The sequence below is a fragment of the Vidua macroura genome, chromosome 6 (genome assembly GCF_024509145.1).
Source record: "Vidua macroura isolate BioBank_ID:100142 chromosome 6, ASM2450914v1, whole genome shotgun sequence".
Lineage (NCBI taxonomy): Eukaryota > Metazoa > Chordata > Aves > Passeriformes > Viduidae > Vidua > Vidua macroura.
In genome coordinates this window covers 31,000,872-31,022,836 of record NC_071576.1, presented here as the reverse complement: position 1 = coordinate 31,022,836, position 21,965 = coordinate 31,000,872, and the positions used below count along the sequence as shown (strand labels likewise).

Below are 21,965 nucleotides of genomic sequence, written 5' to 3'. Positions count from 1 at the left end.
AACAAAAATCAGGATTGGAATTTATATCTCACTCAAAATATGATTCCACTGTGTTCCAATACCTGGAATTTAGTCTGCGTTTGACTACTAGCAGTAGGCAGAATTGTTTAATTTAGTTTTCTATATACAGCCTGTAGGTTAGGAGAAGTGGACAGTACTCTGCAATTTTAGTGATTGTTGTCTGTTTACCATAATTACAGAGATATTTTAAACTTCCACATTTTGTTGTAGACATAATATTAGGTAGGGAATAGCAGCAGAACATTTTGAGTAATCTGTTATTGTGGACACATCCTGAGGACAGGCTGATGCTATATTTAGTCACTATGTGGTTAACTGTGACTAGAGTAAGGATGTTATTTTATGATTTGTGTTTGAAGTTGCAAATGTTGATTTTTTTCAGTCTCAAATTGCTCAGTTGAAGAAATAATAATAGTTTTAATTCAAAGCTGTGCATATGCACACACAGAGATATTTCCTTTTGCTTTCTAGCAGCTAGTTTATATGTAGTTCAATTGAATTTAGAGAAGCATTCAACTCTTGAAGCAAGCTACCTGAACAATATAAAATATATAAATTCACAACCAACTCCAATGTAAAATTTATAAGGGATATATCCTTAATAATTTTTTAAAATGTTTGTATGTGTATATTTAAATGTGTATGTGTCCAGATCCTGTATTCTGATCTTGTTCCCTCTAAATAGAATCAAAGAGTGAACACTGTAAAGGAACAGAAGTTTAAAAAAACCACACAGAAGTTATTGATCAGGTACATTTAAGATTATAATTCTCTAAAAAAGAGCTGTACAACTTAAAAAAAAAAAACCCAACAACTTTTTTGAAGTGGTAATATTCCTAACTGAAAAGACCTGATTTAGCATTTTAAGTGGCATAATCTCCACTTAGTTTTGTGCTTACAGTAAGTATCAGCAGCAAATGCAGACTCTGTTCAGAGAAGTTCAGGAATTTTTTGAGCAGGGTCAGGAACCCAAAGACGTGGAGGAATAAGGGAGGAAGCTGTGTTATGCTGTTTCCTCTGTGCAGGACAATACAGTTAGCAAATTACAAACACAGTTAGTAAATCACAGACATTACTTGCAAAAAGCATAGGTAATCTGTGAAACAATTTTTATTGATTTTGGGCTAAGGGTAAAGTTCTGTTTATAGCAGAGATTCCATTTATTGCACTGAAGCCACAAATGTACCCTGAAATTTTGCAGCTAAGGTTTACAGAGATGTGTGATTAATGAGTGTTTATATAATTTTATTATATATGCGGACTCTAAATCTTTATGATTTCTTAATACGCAGAACCTAAACCTTTATAATGTCTTATGGTTCAATGGTAATATTTTTGATAATCTGCATTGTTGCTTTTAGGTGATGTACAATATGTGCCTTTCTTAGGACACAAAGGATCACCCAAAAAATCCTCTGGATTTCAAAAACAAAATGCAACATCACAAAACTTAGAGAAATACTAATTTGACAGCTATCAGTCAGCTTGTCCAGTTATTAAAAGTCCCATTTTTCATGACCTTTCTGCAAGAAATTTCCCTTGCTGCTTCTCTGCTAGTAGAATTGTTCTCAGTCCGCAATAGATGAAACCAGGAGGTAAATTCAAGTATCAGCTAAAGGAGTCTGCCTGTTTGTAATGCTGTGAGTTAGGGAGTACTCCAAGGACCAGCCATCTTGAAAACAAGAGAAGAAATATACTTGGAGATTTAAAATTTAAGTGACAGCACAAGAATTGCAAATTTCTCCTGCATTTTTTCAGAAGAGTTCTTCTGCTTTTTAGGTCATGTAGGTACGCCTAAAAATTTTACCCTTTGTTAGTAGGAAATAATTAATGTTTCTAGGAGATCCAAGCATGTTAGTTATTAAAAAATCCTAGATATTTCAGGAGCATACCCTGTGTTTTCTAGCTTATAGTAGGTACACAAATCAAGTGACCATTCTAGAGATAGTCTGAAATAGCATCCCTTACATACAGCACATAGCATTTAAAATCCTCAGAACCAGTTGTTTTAGTCTCCATACCCATTCTCCTTTTTGTTTTTTCATGGTCCATCTCATTTATTGCAAGTGGCCAGCAAGCCAATGTCTACCAGCTGCCAGCTGTTAAAAGAAAATAAAGTCAAGAAGAATCCATACTGAAGTGTTTCTCTGTCTTTCATGAAAACAGTTTGCATTCTACACAAAAAATTCTTTCGTGGTGTAAGGGAATTGACGTCAGTACTGTTACACCCAGGATGATTTTGGCCCTGCATATCTATTATGCAATGCTTTTAGATGCACAGTTCTATGATGAACAAATCACTGCCAGATGTGAGAGTAGTATTTTCCCTTTTTTTTTTTTTTTTGAGATCCGTGAACAAATTCTCATATGTGGACTGCGAACCACCTTAGTGTATGTATGTGTATGTACTCTAAGAACAATTCCATAGAAAATATTTGAAATGACAACAGGAGAAAGAATAACAAAAGAAGCCCTACATTTATTGCTCTAGAAAAAAAAAAAAGCTCTCATAATTATCTTTCATTCATGTGATACAGGCTTCTCCTTCCTTCCTGCCAGGCAGAAACTGGTAACGTCTACCAAAATATTGGCCACATTGCTTTGGGAGAGAAGCCCCTGGAAGGAAGAAAAGATACAATTGATAATTTGGCCTTCTCCCAAAGTCATGATAGAAAGCTTTATAAAGACACCTGTAGTTAAAGATGGTCAGGGTCACAGGATGTGTGGAACAATCCAGTGGCTTGGAGCCATCTGTTGGCTTTCCAAGCATATCCACAATTTTTTTCAATTAACCATAGTAAAAAAGATTAAGTTTTCAAAACTGTATTTCAGCATTTGAACATGTAAGGACCTAAAACCTCTGTATATTCATTGTTCCAATGGATTTAATCTTGATTTCATGAGAATAGGTAACTGTGATTATATGCTTTGGAAGGATACTGCACCAAATACTGGTTTGCTTCCCTCATGTGTTTTTCCACCCTTTATGATAAACATCTTGAATTGCTGGTTCTTCTTGGAAAGATCTTCCCACCTAAATAGCTTACTTTTCAACTGCTTCTTTTGCCTACTGCCTATGATCCTAGTACTACTGTTACTACAACTAGAAGTTTACTGCAGAAAATAAACAGCTCAGGTGAGGAAAAAAGTTCCTTCCAGATCATGTTTCCCCAGAATTTTGTTCTTCTATAAATGTGGGTGATAAGTAGAGAACTTTTATTGCTTTATCCTTTCCTCTAGTTTAGTTAGTTCTTTGTGCTTGTATTTATTTGGTTTGTGTGGCAAGGTTTTAGTAGCAGAGGTCTACTGGGATGGCTTCTATGAGAAGCTGCTGTAAGTTTCCCCCGTGTTCAACAGAGCCAATGCCGGGTAGCTCCAGCGCGTACCCACTGCTGGCCAAGGCTGAGCTCAGCAGCAATGGTGTTAGCACCTCAAGCCTTACAGAATAAGAACTGCTGCACAACACCAGCAGCACTCAGGAGAAAGGAGTGAGACTATGTGAGAGGAACAATTTTGCTGACACTAAGATCAGTGAAGAAGGAAGCGGAGGAGGTACCAGAGCAGAGATTCCCCTGCAGCCCATGGAGAAGACCATGGTGAGGCAGCTTTGTCCCTGCAGCCCATGGAAGCCACAGTGGAGCACGTATCCACCTGCAGTATGTGGAGAACACTATAATGGTGCAGGTGGATGCCTGAAGGGGATTGTGATCCTGTGGGAAGTCCATGCTGGAGAAATTCTGCAGCATGGTTTGTAAAGGACTGCAGCCTGGAGGAAGGACTCACATTAGAGAAGATTTTGGAGAACTGTCTCCTGGAGGAAGGACCCCATGGTGAAGTAGGGGAAGCATATCAGGAGTCCCCTCTGTGGAGTAAGAAGTGGCAGAGGCAATATGTGATGAACTGACTGCAGCCTCCATTTCCCATTCCCTGTGCTTCTTGTGGGAAGGAGTTAGAGAATTTGGAAGTTAAGCCCTGGAAGAAGGGAGGGGTGGAGGGAACATGGTTTAAGACTTGGTTTTATATCTCACTACCCTACTCTCATTTGCTTATTAATAAATCTAATTAATTTCCCCCAGCTGAATCTGCTTTGCCTATGACAGAAATTGATGAGTGTTCTCTCTCTGTCCTTATCTCAACCCATGAGACTTTCACTGTATTTTCTCTTCCCTATCCAGCTGAGGAGGTGAATGACAGAGTGGCTTTGGTGGGCACCCCAAGACAATGCCAACCCCTCCCGAATGCCAAATGCATTGGACTCTTAATATTTAGGTCTGGGACTGAAGTATCACTTATGACATTTATTCTGTTCTGAAGAAAATGAATGCAAAATCAACACATTTTTACATGACTTGGGTTCTTGTTGCAGTGCGTCCAGCACGTGAAGCTGAGTCAGTCTCCTGCACAGAATATCTGTACTCTAAATGACAACAGTTTAGGCTGACCATGAGTACTGCCTGATGTTAGTAGTTAGAAGGATGGGTGGACCTGGTGTCAGCTGTATGCAAAAAGCAAATGCGATGCATCTAAGAACTTCAAGATTTTGACCAAGGAGTCCTTTGAACAAGAAAGAGGGGTGGGATTGGCAGAGATTTCACCTTTTTGATTTCACAGGTCTTTACCTGTTGAAAATAAGCCTATTTGGTTCGTGATACTCCTGAGTGGTAGGCTTCCTTCTTTGGGTTAATCTCAGGTTTCTGTCTTCCATCTCCAGTAAAGCTAGGAAAAATTGTAAAAGCTCATAGGAAATAAGTGAAACAGGTGAAACTTTAAAGGGCCACCTCAGAAGGATAGAGAAACTTGGGTCTGATACACGGAGTCACAGTTGCTGCTGCGTGTATATTTTCAGACACAATGTATCTTAAATAAAACACCGTTTCCATGTGAATGAGGATTCACTATTTGTTTCTCCACCTTTTGGCTACAGACAGAAATGAACACTTTCTGACAGACAGGAGGCAATGAAGAAGAATTCATCTCGTTGTCATGCCCAAACACAAATGGGGATGGTGGGGAGTACAGACTGTTGGAGAGCAACAAAGTCTTTTCCCTGGCAATAAGAGACTTAGCTTGGGAGAACCAAAGCAGCAGAGTCAACAGGAAGGAAGGGTGCACAGAACAGAATTGCAGAAGCAGAAACAGTCCCTAGTGTAGAATCACTTTTGGGTGGCTCAGCCCATTTTATTTTTAACCTTACAAACAGAGGACTGAAAAGCATGGAAAAACAGAAAAGCTCTGACAAAAGGCCAAGATGCCTGGAGTGGAAACAATCTTGAGATCTGTTTCTACTCAGTGCTGCACATCTGTATGCCTAACAAAAGCACTACCCTGCTCATCACAAAATTTACAGCATAAAGTGATCCAAACTGAGAGCAGCAGAGGAATTGTGAAGGCAGAGCACTCGAGCTGGGAGAGCTGGGGAGTTGTGTAACACCTGCTTGCAATACTGTTGGCGCTAGCTACCGCTCCGGGTCTGTCACTTTCCAAGTTTTCTGAAATAGTATAATATAAAAACCTTAAGACAAAAGGACTGGTGTTTCTGCAGAATTCCCTCTCTCTTATTCACAGCCATCATATACCAACCAATTTCTGAGATGATGTATTCAGTATCCTATGGAACTCTAATGAACTCAATGAAGTTATTTAGGGTATAAATCAGACTCAGTTTTGCTCTGTTTCCTTGATATTTCATATGCTTATTACCCTCAAAACTAGCTGGTCCCTCCTCCTTTTATTTCTGCAACTCATTTCCCACAGCTGTAGTATTTATTCAAAATCCTTGGCTCTTGTTTTGCCTCTCATTCTGCTGCCTGAATAATTTGATCCTCTAGAGTATACTACTTTAAAACTGTTGTACACACCAGATGAGAGATATTTTTGCACCTCTTTTCCAAGGCCAGATTAGAAATGAGATTATTTATGTTTAGTTAGCTAAGGACTGAACTCTCTCTCTTTTTTTTTTTTTTTTTTTTTTTTTTTTTTTTTTTTTTTTTTCTTGAGCATGGATCTTTCTTTTTCAGTACACATATTGAAACACAGTCTCTGCCATAATTTTTAGGACTGCAAGCAGGGAGTTGAATGGGAGCCAGGGTATTATTTATAAAGACAGTCTGGGCAGTCAGTGAGGTAAAAGCAAGTAATTTGTTTTGTATATAATGCCCCTTGATGTTATTTCTGTTTGTCACGCTAATATTGTTCTAGATCTCTGCTGTGTCAAGAGCAGACAGGAAGCTAGTCAAGAGTGGTGTGCTCTTGACAAAAAGTACATTTAGAAACAATAAAAAATATTTGAACGTTCAGTAAGAGCATTAATTGTTAATTTCTGAGGTCCTTGTGGAGATAGCTGTTTTTAGAATGACTAGCATTGAAATAAAATTAACTAACAACAGTTTCTTGTACCTCTGTTTAAATTCTGGAAGGAAAATGTCCAAGATTCAGGGAGCAGACAAGCTTTCATTTCAAACAGAATCATAGAATAATTGAACAAGACAATAGTTTGGGTTGGAAGGGCTCTTAAAATCATCTCATTCATTCCAAGCCCCCTGCCATGGGCAGGGATGCCACCCACTTAGATGCTTAGAGCCCCATCCAACCTGCCACAAAACACTTCCAGGGATGGGACACTCACAATCCCTCCAGGCAACCTGTTCACCATCCTCTGAGTAAGGAATTTCTTTCTAACACCTAATCTAAATTTGCCCTCTTCAAGTTTAAAACCCTTTCACTGTCACTATTTGCCTGTATAAAAAGTCTCTCCACTTTTTATAATCCCTCTTTAGGTACTAGAAGGTGCTGTAAAGTCTCCTTGAAATCTTCTCCAGGCTGAGCAACCCCAGCTCCCTCAGCCTGGAGAGGTGCTCCAGGCCTTTGGTCATCTTCGTGGCCCTCATCTGGACTCTCTGCAACAGGTCCACATCATTCTTATGCTGAAGACCTCAGAGCTGGATGCAGCACTCCAGGTAGGACATTCTGCACTCTTACAATGGCAGAGTAGAGGTGCAGAATCCCCTCCCTTGCCCTGGCCAGCTGGCCACACTGCTTTTGGGGCAGGCTGGGATGTGACTGGTCTTCTGGGCTGTGAGCACACACTGTTGGCTTATGTCCAACTTTTCTTCAGACAGTAATATAATAACAAAACAAATATTCAGCTTTAAACATAAGGATTGAAATCTCTGTCCTTTCATCTTTTCAACCACATTTCATCAAAACAACTTTGTAGGATAACTTCTGATATTTTTCCTCTGAACTTATTATTTTTATATATTACAGAATCACAGAATCATTTAGGTTGGAAAAGACTAAGATCATCAAGTCCAACCTTTGACCAGTCACCAACTTGTCAACTAGACAACAGCACTAAGTGCCATGTCCAGTTGTTTCTTGAACACTTCCAGGGATGGTGGCTCCACCTTCATGAAGGATTTCTTCCTGCCTGATGTCCATCCTGAACCTCCCCTGGCACAGTTGGAGACTATGTCATCTTGTCCTGTCACTCAGAAGAGGCTGACTCCCACTTCACTACAACCTCCTTTCAGGGAGCTGTAGAGAGCAATGGGGTTTCCCCTGAGTCTTCTTTTCTGCAGGCTAAACAATCTCAGCTCTCCCATTTGCTCCTCATAGCCCGGACTCTCTAGATCCTTCACTAGCTTCATTGCCCTTCTCTGGACATGTTTCTTGAAGCAAGAGGCCCAGAACTGGACACAGCAATGCTTCGAGTTCCAGATGGAAGTTCAAACTGGTGTTTGCTTTCTAATTGGTGTTAATAGTTTGGCTTGATATATGTTTGCCTGGTTTCTGAAAATATGTTTCAGTTAAAGAGTGACCTATAAGTTAAGTTAAGTTAAGCTACGTTCAGAACTAAGACTTGGAATGCAGTTTGCCAAAATAAAAGCTGGAAATGACAGGTGTCAATTTTTGTCCATACATCTTTTTATTTATCAATAATATCTATATATTGACATTGAAATATTTTACACACAAATGTATACAAACATGCATATACATTTAGGAGGCATAACAATGTACAATTTGTTGCTAACTGTACCCATTATTTGGCATTGCAGAGATCTGGCTTAGTCCAGAACAGAAAGGTCAGTAACAGTTTTCTTCTCTGCTACCAGAAAGATTCTCACATTCTCTTGTAAGATACTAAAATTTGCTATCAGTTTGACCCCTTCTGTGGTGCCTGGTGAAATCTGACAGCAATCAATTGCTGTTAGTTATTGGCCAATTTTTAAACTGTAGCAGTGGTGTAAGATGCCTTAGGGCATACTTTGATCTCATGTGCTTTAGCAAAAATGGAACATCAGGCAGTACAAACAATAAAGATATCCCCTTTAACTTCCTAAAGAGCATCTTTTAAATTTGGAACAAAGATTCACACTAAATATATCTCATTACCATTGTCAATACAAAGCTAATTTTGAAGACAATGGTTAGAACATTAATCATGTAGAGAGTGGAGGAAATGTCCTAGATAAACTGAGTAAGCGGAGGCATTCTGGAGAGTGTTTGCTCTAGGAGTTAGTCACTCTTCCACAGTCACAGAGCTGGCTTCTACTAACACAGAGGTAGTTGGCTGTGGGGTTGACTATTTTTAGTAGGAATACATAAAGATGACTAACACTGCATCATGCCTTGGAGTGAACACGTAGCATTTGTCAGAAATACATGTTCAACAGAGTTTAAGAAATACCATGAGTGACTGTATCTATGTCTAATGAATTTCTCATAGACAGGAAGTGATTGAGCACACAAGGCAACATCTCCATACAAAGAAATAATGAATTTTGTGACCACAGAGGAAGAAATGCATCTCTCTTAAAATGATCATCAAGGAAAAGAAAGTAATGGAATAAGCCAGAAAGATCATCATATTCCAAACAGTCCTGCTATCTATCATGATGCTTGTGAAGTCCAGTGGAAATGAGTGTATATATGAGATCAACCAAATCTCTGTGGGAAGGACAGGATATGAGAACTGTGCACTTTGTTTTAAGTATTTGAAAGACGTAAAACATGTAAGGCTCTAAGATGAGGTGTGAAGGAGATGTCAAATACATTTTTCATGCTATTATATTTTTTATCACATAGAAGAAATACGATTGTGACAACAGTCAGTGGATGCATAAAACTGGAAAAAGGAAGAGAAAACAAGGACAAATAGGAAGGAAGCCCCATAATTGTTCCTCCTCCATGTATACACACCATACATCTTTTCAACAGTCAACAGGGGTATTGAAGTTCAGCTTCTAGTGCACAAAGATGTATAGCAAGTACTCAGTCCACTTGCATAAATGCCAGAATTTACCACAGTAAAGCACTCAGCCAACTTGTAGGACAACTTGAAGAGAAAAAAGAGAGGAATAAAAGGAGTGAGCTAATTCAGAGCAAGAAGACTCTGTCAAGCAAATGGAAGTATTCTTTCTTGTTTCGTGTGTAAATCATCTGCAGATTTCTTTCTATTGCTGCAGTGTGTTCACTTATTTCTTTTATTATTTTAGGAGGAATAATTTATCACCAACAAGTACTATCTACATAAATGAACTTGTCCTCCACACCCTGGAATACTGCACTGTGGGTAGTGCAGTACATGAGAATCCATGATGATATGACGACCTTTGCATTTTCTGGCAGCTTGCTTGAAACTGATTTGGTTGAGCTACTATTGAAATAATAAAACACAAGCAACAGAAAAGAAAGACACAGATACACAAGAGCCATATGTGGCTTCCATACAGTGAGGGCTCTGGTTAGAAACTGAAGCTGGCTAAATAACATTTGTTGAAAGGTCTGGACAGAAATTCTGCCACAGGTTGTATTCCATGACATTCAGTGACTTTTGTACCCTGATAAAAGTAGATACTAGAGGGAATGTAGCCCGTAAAATCCACAGTACAATCATGTAAATTTTGATATTTTCCATTTACTGTGAAGGGTCCTGAAAAGGTCCTAAATATTAATCTTATTTTCTTTTTTTTTTTTCCCAGAAACAGCATCAGCTGTCCTCTCTATATGCAAGAGTATAGTTATTCATATTAAATCAAGAATGCTTCTGTTTGAAATTACATAAATAGGCTATCTTCAAAATCAAAAAAAAGAAAAGATGAGATACCGATTGTCACAGATGTGCATGGATAACGGAGGTCTTCTCATAAGAATCATGGAATTGTTAAGGTTGGACAAGACCTAAGATCATCAAGTCCAACTTAAACGAACACTGTTGTATTCACCATTAAACGACATCCCCAAGTGCCACATGTACATGCCTTTTGAACACTGCCAGGGATGGTGATTCTACCACTTCCCTGGGTAGCCTGTTCCAATGCATGACTACCCTTTCAGGGCAGAATTTTTTTGTAATATTTGATCTAAACCTCCCCAGTATAACTTCCATTAATTTCCATTTTCCATTGCTTTTTACCTGGGAGAAGAGACTGACCCCTGCCTTGTTACAACCTTTAGAATCATAAATTAAGGTTGGAAAAGACCTCTATGATAATCAAATCCAACTGGTAACCCAGCACTGCCTTGTTCACCACTAAACCATATCCCAAAGTGCCACATTAGTGGCCTTGAGAGACACATAGGAAGCACAGGATAGTTTATTGTAGAGTTGAACCTACTCTATGTGTTACAGACCATGTGTGGAAGAGCAGACAGTCAATGAAATGTCACTGTAGGTTTTCCAGCTGTCTGACATGGGTCCACTGGAAAAATAAGGGGAAGGGATATATTTTACAATTGTTTCATCTTTGCGGCGGGCTATGTCTCAGCTACTGCACATAAAGTGGGGCTTAGGAGACCAGATATGCCATCTTCCCACGCAGGAGAAAGATGACCAAACACAACAGAAACTGAAAATATAGCTCAGGCAATGAGTCACTCATTTGTGACATTCTCTGCTATGGTATGGGAAGAAACTTCAGCATATTCTTTTCCTGTAATGTTCAGCTGTGGAGCTAATTTCAAATGAAGCCACACACAGATCTGACACACCCAAACCCATACTTCATTATGAGGGATGTCCTATGTTTTAGACCCAAATTGGCATCAGTCATGTAAGGGCACAGTGTCCTCATTTCAGTTATAGTAAATTACTGCTGAGAAACACTGAATCATGAAGTTCAGATTTAAAGCCTTTATAGTTAATTTTTATCCCCTTGCCCTCTTTTTCTGTATATTCATTTTAGGATTTTGACTATGTCATCAGGCTTTATTGCAAAACCTCCCTAAGCCTTATTGGGAATAACTCTTTCCTTTATAGAATTTAAATCAGTAAATAAAATATTCTGTAAGCAACATTCTGTAAAGGCCTTGTCTCAGAAAATAATTTTTTTTTTAATATTTTGTAATCAGTAGGAAGTGATAGCATATGAACTCACTCTTCAATTATCAAAGAAAGTTCTACAAATACCAGGAAAGCACAAATATTTTTTTAAGAAGCATTCTAGGGCACAGTATTCTACTTTTGAAGAAAAATAAATCTACTGACTATTTGTTACTTACAAATAAGCAATTCTTTTGTTTGTTTCTTAGTTTCTTTGTCTTCTGTTTTCTGAAGAAATATTTTTATATTCATGTTTTCTGAAGAAATATTTTTATATTTCTGTTTTGTAATGTTTATATCCTCTTTTGGAAGGGCTTAGACACTTTGTATCTATCACTTACATCTCTCACTTCAGTACAGCCATCTCTGAGGGGCAATACAGAAACCATTTTAGTAGCAAAAATATTCACTAATGGATTAAATAACAACTCCTCTTTTATTACTTCTGCCCTAATAACATATTAGTTGTTTAGATGATTCCATACTGAGAAACATCTGTCAGCACTGTTTTTTAGTAAGTCAAAATCTGTAAACGTAGCTGGTCTCATCTTGCTATAAATACTATTTGTCAAATTTATCATCTTTCCATAAATCTCTGAATGTCCAACTTATGAAGAGATCACTATAAACTTGAATAGCTGTGATTTTCTAAGAAACGGATGAACTGGAGAATGTAGGAGAGAAGAGATTATTTTCCCAAGCTGTGCACATTCTTAATATGCATTTATAATTTTGGGCCCTGCTTCTTGCTTCTTTTTGTTTTAAACAAGTCTTTGTTCCTGTTTCCACACTAAAACTATGTCAGATGCAAGGAGGGGGCCAAGCTGACAAATTCAGGTACCATCATCTTAGTAACTCAGAGAAATACAGTAAAAATGGTTCTACACTGCCTGCTAACTCTCCTTTAACCCCATTAGAAAAACACTGAAGTGTTTCAAACAGGGCCAAAGAGATGAACAGGGAAAGCAGAAAGGAGCTTGATTATCTTGTTCTTACTGTCTTTAGCAGTAAATATATATTGAAGAATTTGAATTGTAATTTTTTGATGTATTGAATTCATTTGCTGTCATCCTTTGTCTCAGTGAATAATACAGAGCTGCGCAGATTCAGGTATATTGTAAAATCAAAGAAAAAGCATCAGCTGAAATACAATCACATTTTTGCCTTAAACACATATGGTTGACACTACTAAACATAATGCATCACTGAGTCATACAGAATGGCAAAACACATTTATTTTTCTCTATATTTTATATTTGTTTATGTTCGCTTTTGACAGCATTTTTGCTGCTTCTCATATAAAGTCTGTCCCCCCTGTTGCTTTGTGGATCTTTCAGACAGCACAAAGGATCTTAAGGACAGAGTTCTGAGTCATACTCCAGCTTGAAATATCCTAATTTTCTTTTTAAAGATCTGAGATTTCAATAATTCTGATACTTTATGTAACAAATAGTAACTCTGAATGCACATAAGCTACTAGAATGATACACTGTATATGGCTTTTGCTTATTCTCATTCTACTAAATCAATTTACATAATCAAAGCCTTATATAAACATGTACCATCTTGAATGCTCACCTGTGAAATCAGTCATTATTGCTCTTCCTTTCTCCCACCATAGGAGAATAAAGGTCAAGAAATATCTTCATATTCAAACCTACGACATATTTAATTAAATTCTCAGACTTAGGAAAATTCTCTAAATTTTAGGCCCTTTTACAAGTGTATTACAATACTGAATTTCTTACAGAGCCCATTAATTTTTTTTTCCTCATTTAAATGACCTGGGGAGTTCAGATATTCTTCCCATTCCCCCTTCCCAACAATGACCTGACCAGGATGTAGCCTACTACAGAGACCAGATTTATTTTAAAAGCCAGTTTCCATCAGGAATCCTTTTAACTACAGAGAAGCAATCAAATACAAATTAAACTGTCCTACCTGTTACCTGGAAAAAAAGCAGAATTTGAAGTTTACTTCTCAAAGTAATTACCAGGATCTAACAGGCAGGACTTGGACTAAATCTTGCCTGGGACAGGCTTTCTGACACAATAATTAGCCCAAAGGAAAAGAAAACAACAAATCTAATATGTGTGTGATCAGGTAATGGAAGCTGAAACTAGAGGGGAAAGAAAAGAGTTCTCAGGATTTTCCCATCTCAAGTGGACTAATTTTACTGTGGCCCCTGCATTCAGCAGCAGTGCTCTGTGCCACAGATTGGTGGTGACGCTCCTATCAGCCTTGAACTTTTAATCTAATTCTTTCTACTGGAGAGAAATTCACTCACTTCATGGAAGCTGGGATCTGTTTACATGAATCTAACAAAGAGAGAAAAAAATCCCCTTCAAATTATTAATATCAGATGGAAAAACAGGAAGAAACTTTGTACAGTCTTAAGTTAATGTATATGCAATACTGAGGAGAAAGGAGTGTGGATCTTTAACTGATGCCTGAAGGTGTTGAAATTATTCAGATAAGATTGATAAAAAACAGCTGTCCATGACTTTTTTGACAGCTTTTTTTGGCTGGTGAGATTTTGATTTTTTTACTATAGTACTTCTGTGCTTGTAAGCTTTGAAGACATGTGAAGCAAATAACATCAGGTGAAGATAAAGATGATATTTCTTTTGATGATGTGTACAGAAGCTGTCCAAAACTCAGTAAAACCATAATGCCTGTGACTGATATCCGATTTGTTTGTGACCCTCAGTTGAAAGGGAGCGGTATTCTCTACATCCATGTATTTGTTTCAGTCTTTCTCCCATAATTTCACTTTATTATAAAATTCAGAGTACTCCACGGACAGTAACATCGATTTCTTGCTCAGACCAAAGTAGACAGATGCTGGCAATCCCTATGATTAAGGAGGTATAACTGCTTCAAAAGATAAAAAATCCTTTGGGTGCTCCATTTGCTGGACTCCATGGAGGTACAAGAAGAATTAAGACAACTTTGCAGCACTGCATCATATTTCACAGGCTGCTACAGTACAAATTTCAGTTAACTGACTATGTGTACTCCAATTTATGGCAGGAATTGTAATACACTTTAGGTATTAAAGTTTGGAGTGTTGCCATCCTTTCATGCTCCAGCACATATGGCACAGGCTGAACTTCAGAATATTACTGAAAAAGGTGCTTAGGCAGAAGTGTATTCTAAAATGTTAAATACAATAAAAAAATGGGTGAGATTTTGAATACAAGAACTCTCTACAGATGAAAATAACCATTCTGTGCTGCTAAGGAAGACACACTAATTTGGCAGCCAGAAGAGCCTTACTTCAAACTGCCACCGTAGCTGCATAAACTACTTGAAAAAATAGTTTGTTAAGCTTTTCCATTTACAAGTGAGAATGATGATACTGTTCTAATTTCACAAGCATAAAGAGACAACAAATTTTTAAGTTTTTATAAAATACTTTCTTCATCTAACTATCATGTCTGATGAGAAACAGATACTACACAACTTTTAATGCAACAAAGTACTTAAACAATTGCCATGTTTAAACATGTAATGTTATGTTGATGAAGGCCTAGTGTACAAAGCTGCTAGATGCTTTGGGTGTCTAAATAATATCAATATTTTCTGGGAATTATACAAACAGATAATTATTGTAAACTGGTTTTATTACACTGTCACAACAGTCACAAAATGACTTATTTATGTCTCTGTTTACTTATAAATTCAGCCAATTCAGTGCTGTAAAATAACTTGGTTGAGTTTTACACAGTGAGACTAGAGTAACCTTTTTTTCCTGTCTGGTGGTTCTGTGGTAATTCAGTATCACCACATCTCACCCACCCTGCTTTGTTAGTGGATGATTACAGAATTGCCACAAAGAGGAGAGAGAGAGGTAGATTAAAAAACCCTCAGGCTGAGAATGACATTAGCTCTCCATCTCCCATGTCCTAAATAATGTCACTAACCGTTATCCCAAACACAACCAACAGCAAGTCAACTCCTGTTTTCTGTGTAAGAACAAATATGGGATAATCTCTTTTATACAACGGTCATGGTTCTGGAGTGCTAATGGGCAGAGACTGAATTTTAACACGGTGAATTTTAACACGGACTCTTACTGCATATTCTAAAGAGAAACAAGGTTTCTGGAAGTTTGAGAAACAGAACCAATATAATAGGAAAACATTGAGAACATGGCAGTCTGAACACTTAGATTTGTAGCTCATTTTAAATCTTCTGCATGTAGCAAGAAATAAATATTCACAAATCTTTGCATAGCAAAACCATCAAGTTTCACCTGTCCTAAAGCTGCTTAAGGAATTTGAGGTGAATCTAAGTCCATGGCTAGCATTTGCTGCTGCATTTAATTTTAATAAGACACAGAGAGTAAAAATATACTAAAAATATGCTCTTTCTTTTTTTTTTTCCTTTTTTTTTTTTGTTAGACAAAAGATACAGCATAGACAGAAGATACAGCATTCCCCATGAGGTTTCAACTGTTACAAATGCCATAGTCATATAAACATATGGCATTGCTTTAAGTTACCTGAAGATTTACATTTCTTTTAAGATATCTGAAGGTATCTTTTAAAGCTGCCCCTAAACAAATTATGTGGGAACAGAAGTTGTAGGCATTATTTCCTTGATTGGTCATTAGACTCTACAAATTAAGCTGTCCTTCATGGGTAAAAGATAAAAGCAAACGCTAGTCAGACAAGTAACAGAAACTCTCTGAACCCCATTAAGTGAAAATATTGCCCATTTTTTTTTCAGTAAGTTACCATGGAGCACATGATTATGATTATTTTAAAGCCATGCTTCATTTAGATAAGTAATCAACGCAATGGGATTGTCTTTATAGAACTGCTGAACTAAATCTAGTCACACATGTAAGCTTTATTAAATGAGAAAACATCTGCTACACACTGATGCACCAACATAAAGAATAATTATGAATTTTACATACCATGGATATGCAAATTAAAATTACAGCAGCTGGAAATCTTTAAAATAAAAAAAGAAATTGAGCAGGTAGTAAGGAAATGTCAAATTAAGGAAGTATAAATTACTTCAACTTTTAACAGCAACTTGTTAGATTAGTTGTCCAGTTAAAAAAGCCTCATAAATTCGATCCTTAATTAAATGTTGATACTAGTAATTCAGACTATGTTAGGGTACACAGATATTTTAGTTTTTAAGTTTTTTACAACTTTACAAGTATTAACAACTGTTAAATACTTTTTCTGCACAGAGGTTATGGTTAACCCTGAATGATATATAGACATGGCTGCCAAAAGCAGCTACTGAAAGGTATAAAGACTTAAATTCCTTGTAAAGTCTGAATTTCACAGTCTAAATCAATTTGGAAACTGTAGACAAACATGAAGCAAATTAAAATTCTGATTTGATATTTTCATAGCAAGGAATAAATATAGGTACTTGCACTGGACAAGTGTAGCCCTTGTTGTTATCAAAATAAATGCTAATGATATTCAGAAAGTATAGGATTTGCAATCACACCAGCATTTTCCCCTTCAGTAAGTGTATCTTTAACTAGATTTCAGATGTTTCTATAATTCATCCTGTATAATCCAGTAATTACCAACAACAAAGACCAGAAGACAAAAGCAATTGACACGGCAGCTTTAGAGTTAAGGACAAACAACATGTGGTATCAAGAACACAGAACTGAAAACCAGGCTCTGGCTGAGTTCTCCTTTTGTGGTTTCTGCTTGTTGTGTTGCCTCCTTGCTTGCCACAGCCTGACATGAGCCTTCCCAGCCAAGGTTTCTATCAGCACATACTGGCTGAGTACCAACCAACAGACACAGTCAGGGAAGGTGCATTCCCATCGATGCTGCACAGGCAAAACATGTCTGAGCTGAAATTGTCACTGGATGAGTGCAGCTGTGCTCTGCTTCATCAAATGGTGACAAGAATCAAAATGGCCATCTGCAAGACCTTTTCTTTTGTCTCCTCAAGTCTTTATTTTAGTGGTGCAGGGATTGGCTTCTGCTGGAATAATTCTGTGGGAATGATTTAGCCAACAAATTGCAAGACCATAGCTTCTGCCCTGAAACTGGGGACTCAGCAGGCTTGTACTGAGAAGCTTTAGGTAACATTGAACTAATTTCATTAAACTCAGACTTCTGTCTTCTCATGAATTAACAGAAGATATTTTAGATTGAAATGTGTAACTTTGGAACCAAGAAAAATGTCTCCCATCATTATAAATACTCAGAGAAATGTGTATGGAAGTCTCTGCAGACTCCAAAAAACAAGAAATCAGCAATTTAACAGATTTGGAATTATCTTATGGTTGTGGTGTTTTGGTTGTTTTTCTTACAGAGAAAAGAGACAGAGAACAAGTATAAAAGAAAGAGAAAATAACTGGTAAAAATGTTATCTAAGTTTTATTTAATGCTCCGTAGTGATGAAATCAAGCACTGTAATGTAGTCTAAAAAAGATGGAGTTGAAAAGGGTAATGTAGAATGAATTGCAAAAGAGCTCCACTAGTCACAAACTGATAGGTGTCTTTATTTACCAATTATCTAAAATTTTTAAGGGATTCTCATAGTGCTAAAGTCAACCTGTGCTCAAAATTTTGAATATCTTGCTCAATAAAAATGAAAATTCAAAGGATTTTGTGTCCCTGTGTGTGGGGGTTTAAGTTGACTTCTGTAAGAGATGTTTTGGTCTGACATTATTACAGCAATGTGTTACAAGAAAATGAATATAGGACATTATTGCATTGATCTTATTTTTAATGTGGGTGAGTATCCTTCATTTATACCTTTACCACTTTATCACAGAATGGATAACGGAAACCTTATTATTTTCTATTTTTACTTTAAGGGTTCCATGAAGAAAACAGAAGTGTCTGTTTTAAGTCATGTAAACTACCCAAAAGCATCCTGCCAAACATGAATAAAATAAGGCTGCTCTTCTTGGTGTAGTCAATCACAACATTAGCCATGGGAATTCAGCTTGTCAGAAATACAGCTCTTTGGTGTTAAAAAAGAATGAAAAGATGGCATTTTGCTGCTGTGGAATAGTAATGATATGCACAATGGAATCTCAAGTCCCTCTTCTTGGGTAAGTTCTGCTTCAGGAGAACTTGAAAATTACCTGACAAGAACAAATAATGGTAAACATGAAGTGCTTTTCAGTGAAGCTGGCAGTACTTTGAAAGAAATCTTTTTTGATACATGAAAGTAGGGGCACAAGTGAAAGAATTTCAATCCTATATTCAGAAGTTCACTCAGAGCCGTTTTCAAAACTAGTGCCATAGTGCTAGTACTATTTATGTAGATAATCTTCAGAAAATTCATGATAGCTTTTCTGGTAATCATTGCAGAATTTTCCAGGAACACAATGGAAGGGAAAGGAAAGGAAAGGAAAGGAAAGGAAAGGAAAGGAAAGGAAAGGAAAGGAAAGGAAAGGAAAGGAAAGGAAAGGAAAGGAAAGGAAAGGAAAGGAAAGGAAAGGAAAGGAAAGGAAAGGAAAGGAAAGGAAAGGAAAGGAAAGGAAAGGAAAGGAAAGGAAAGGAAAGGAAAGGAAAGGAAAGGAAAGGAAAGGAAAGGAAAGGAAAGGAAAGGAAAGGAAAGGAAAGGAAAGGAAAGGAAAGGAAAGGAAAGGAAAGGAAAGGAAAGGAAAGGAAAGGAAAGGAAAGGAAAGGAAAGGAAAAGAAAAAGCTATAAGTGAGATGCACTAGGTCTCAAATATTTAAGCTAGGAACGTTACTGGGTTTCTAGACAGAAACTGTTTTGAATGAAAAAACCAAAATTAACTCAACAACAGTTCAGTAGGTACTGCTTGTGATCAATGGACATTCTATATTTTGTTTTAAACACCTCATCCAAGATATCTAAAGAATAGCCTTGTGGATGCTGTTTCTCTGATCAGAAGATCGACTAGACCCTAAAACAAGACAAGTTTTTAGTGATCTACTCCTTCTCCCTGTCAAAGCCATGTTAGCAAGCAACGTCAAACACAAGTGAGTAAAAGTACTTCCACTTAAAAGGTTCGTTTGTTATGAATCTCAATTCTATTACAAAGTGGCCATTTATAATTTGCATAAGCAAAAAATCACAGCAGGATGTGGCTTATTGCGAGATAACCACATGCCCAGTGGCTTTGCTTTTATACCCATAAATATTAATTGAAGTTGGTGACAAAACATGCACTCCATTCAGTGGGAAAAGACTCAGGCCTGAAACATAAAATGCTGTCTTTTTCTGGTTCTGGAAGCCTCATGGAAGCCTATGGGATTCTTGAGCAAACTTGGGACCAAAGTCTGCAGAATGAAGTAATTTAGTTTCTACCAGTAGGATGATCTGAATGAAAATCAGACCGTCATATGTTTGAGACAATAATATCGTTAATACATCCTTTCATCTTAGAGTGAAACTAGAGCTGAAATTCCTATTTATTGTGTTGTGTTATTTTGAAAAATTCCAGTGCAGAAATAAGGAAATACTTAATTTCAGCATTTTCACAATGAAATATTTTCATATGGCCAAACTGAAGTCTTTCACTTAATAAACGGGTCATGTGTCTTTGATGAAGTATCATCCATCTCACTGGAAAAGAGTTTGACCAAGAAACACTATCCTGCAAGAGGGAATATGTATAAGAGATGTATAGCAAAGCAGCTGCAGAGGGATATTGATTTCAGTATGTGCTGACTTCAAATGAAACATTTCAGATTAGTTCAGCAAACCAGAATATATGGTTTCATATTCATTCAACTGGAAAGAATATTTTTCTTGATTTTCCTAATGGGAAAGGGAAGGGATTCTACACAAAGGCTTTTCTCCTGTAGGAAAAAAAAAAAAAAAAGGGATATAACAACACTATGTTTTCTATAAGGTTAAAAAAATGCCCAAAACATTTTGATATAAAGTATTCCACTAGCTCTGAGGTATATGAAACCCCATGACAATTCTGCAGGCCAGACCTATCATTAATGAAACACAAAAGAAATTGCTTCTTGATTGCTTTTTCAAAATTTTAACCAGGCTACCAAAGATACCAATTTGATTTTATTTCATGGCTTCTTGCTGTGTGACCAAGATGATATTTGCCAGGAAGTTTCTAGTATTAAATATATTGATAGATAACCTGAAAGGTCAGAAGAGAATAAAACAGAATGTATGGACTTTTCATTAGGTTATGCTCTATATCTTGGTGAAATATGGAAGACTAATTCCTTGCCATTTGCAGCTGCTTAGGCCATTTAAGAAATCTTTGCTACAGTAGCATCATATTGGTTGCATTATTTGGTTTCCTAAATTTTATATGTATTTTAGTTCTTTTTTTTCTTATTCAAACTCTGTTCACCTTCCTAGACCTCTTCAGTACAAAAACCTAAACCAAATTGTGTTCATCATTCAAAAATACGAGGGAAGAAGGAAAAAAAGTCAGAACACTCAGCTTTGCAGGCAACAAAATTTGCAGGCACTTGTATAGCTGGAAAGCACTGCCTCTATTCAATTCCACTACAAATTCACTGACATCCTACAAGTGTAAGGCTGCTGTATCACCAGGATTTTTTTAGCAGAAACTTTTAATATATGAATTTTGTTTGGATACTTGTGTGACAGACTGCTGCTTAAGAGCAGTGTAGGTGTGTGACTTAAAAGTGCAGGCTGGAAAAATTATATTTCAGGAATGAAAATCCAAATATATTTGTGTATGTGTTTATGTCAAAATACAGGAAACAGGAGTATTACGATTAAATAATGCAAAATACGTCACACCTCCATGGGCTGTATTCTTCAACTGCTTTCTCTGGAATTTATCTTCATTCTTCTGGTGTTGCATCCTGGGTTTGGGTTCAGATTAGGGGTTCTGATCTTTGTTAATTTTGCTAGTTCTGTGTGCCCTCGTGCATCCCCCGGGTTCCCCTCCCCTGCAGTAACTAGCTCCACGCTTCCTGCCATTGGAGTTTCCCTCTGTCACTCTTGTAACCACTCCCTGCCAACTCTTGAGAATTCCATGCTTGTCACCCCATTCCCACGATCCCACTGGCCCTGAAGCCCCGTGTCCGCCCCCGTCATGTTCCCATTGGTCGTTGTGGCAACGTCACTGCCACGGCGTCTGTGTTCATTGGGCGGAGAGCTCCCGTCCTCCCCTGTCCCAGCCCTATATCCTTTCACAGCTCCCCAGCCTCGTGGCCAGATTCATCCAAGCGAGGTTGGGAGCGGGCTGCAGCTTCTCCATCGCGGCTCCCACGACCAGTAAAGCATCCAGCCACCACACGGACGGATTTGGACGAACTCCTGCCTCTTTGTTTCCTCCCTCGCGCCGACGGCAACACATGGCCAGCCCACCCTGGAGCGCGACAGCAGAAGCGCCCAGAAGTAGCGGCGAACACCAACCCCAATGAGAAGCTGAGGCGCCTAAGCCGGGCGCTCGGGAGCTGACCAGGGCCAGGAAAAGTAATGCACAGCCGCTTTCTGGAAGCTGTTCTTAAGGGTTTAAAAACTGATCACTCAAATAAATTCATGCAAATGACCAACCCATTTCAATTACAGATGAGGACCATTTATTTTCCTATAGTGAATGCAAGAAATACAATAAAAATAAATCAAAAGGCAGGCAATATCACTGCTCAAGATTATTCTCCAGTTTCTGACTGGAATCCTGACAGAA

The 21,965-nt window shown here is 37.6% G+C and overlaps 1 long non-coding RNA gene across 1 annotated transcript in view; it reads left to right on the top strand.

Moving 5' to 3' along the window:
* The window catches only part of LOC128808584 (uncharacterized), a 42,662-nt gene extending 34,778 nt beyond the window's left edge, over positions 1–7,884 (top strand). The window contains exons 2-3 of the long non-coding RNA XR_008437497.1: positions 6,798–6,977; positions 7,288–7,884. This is a non-coding gene — a long non-coding RNA (uncharacterized LOC128808584). The remainder of the gene's footprint in view (positions 1–6,797; positions 6,978–7,287) is intronic.
* The last annotated feature ends 14,081 nt before the right edge of the window (positions 7,885–21,965 follow it).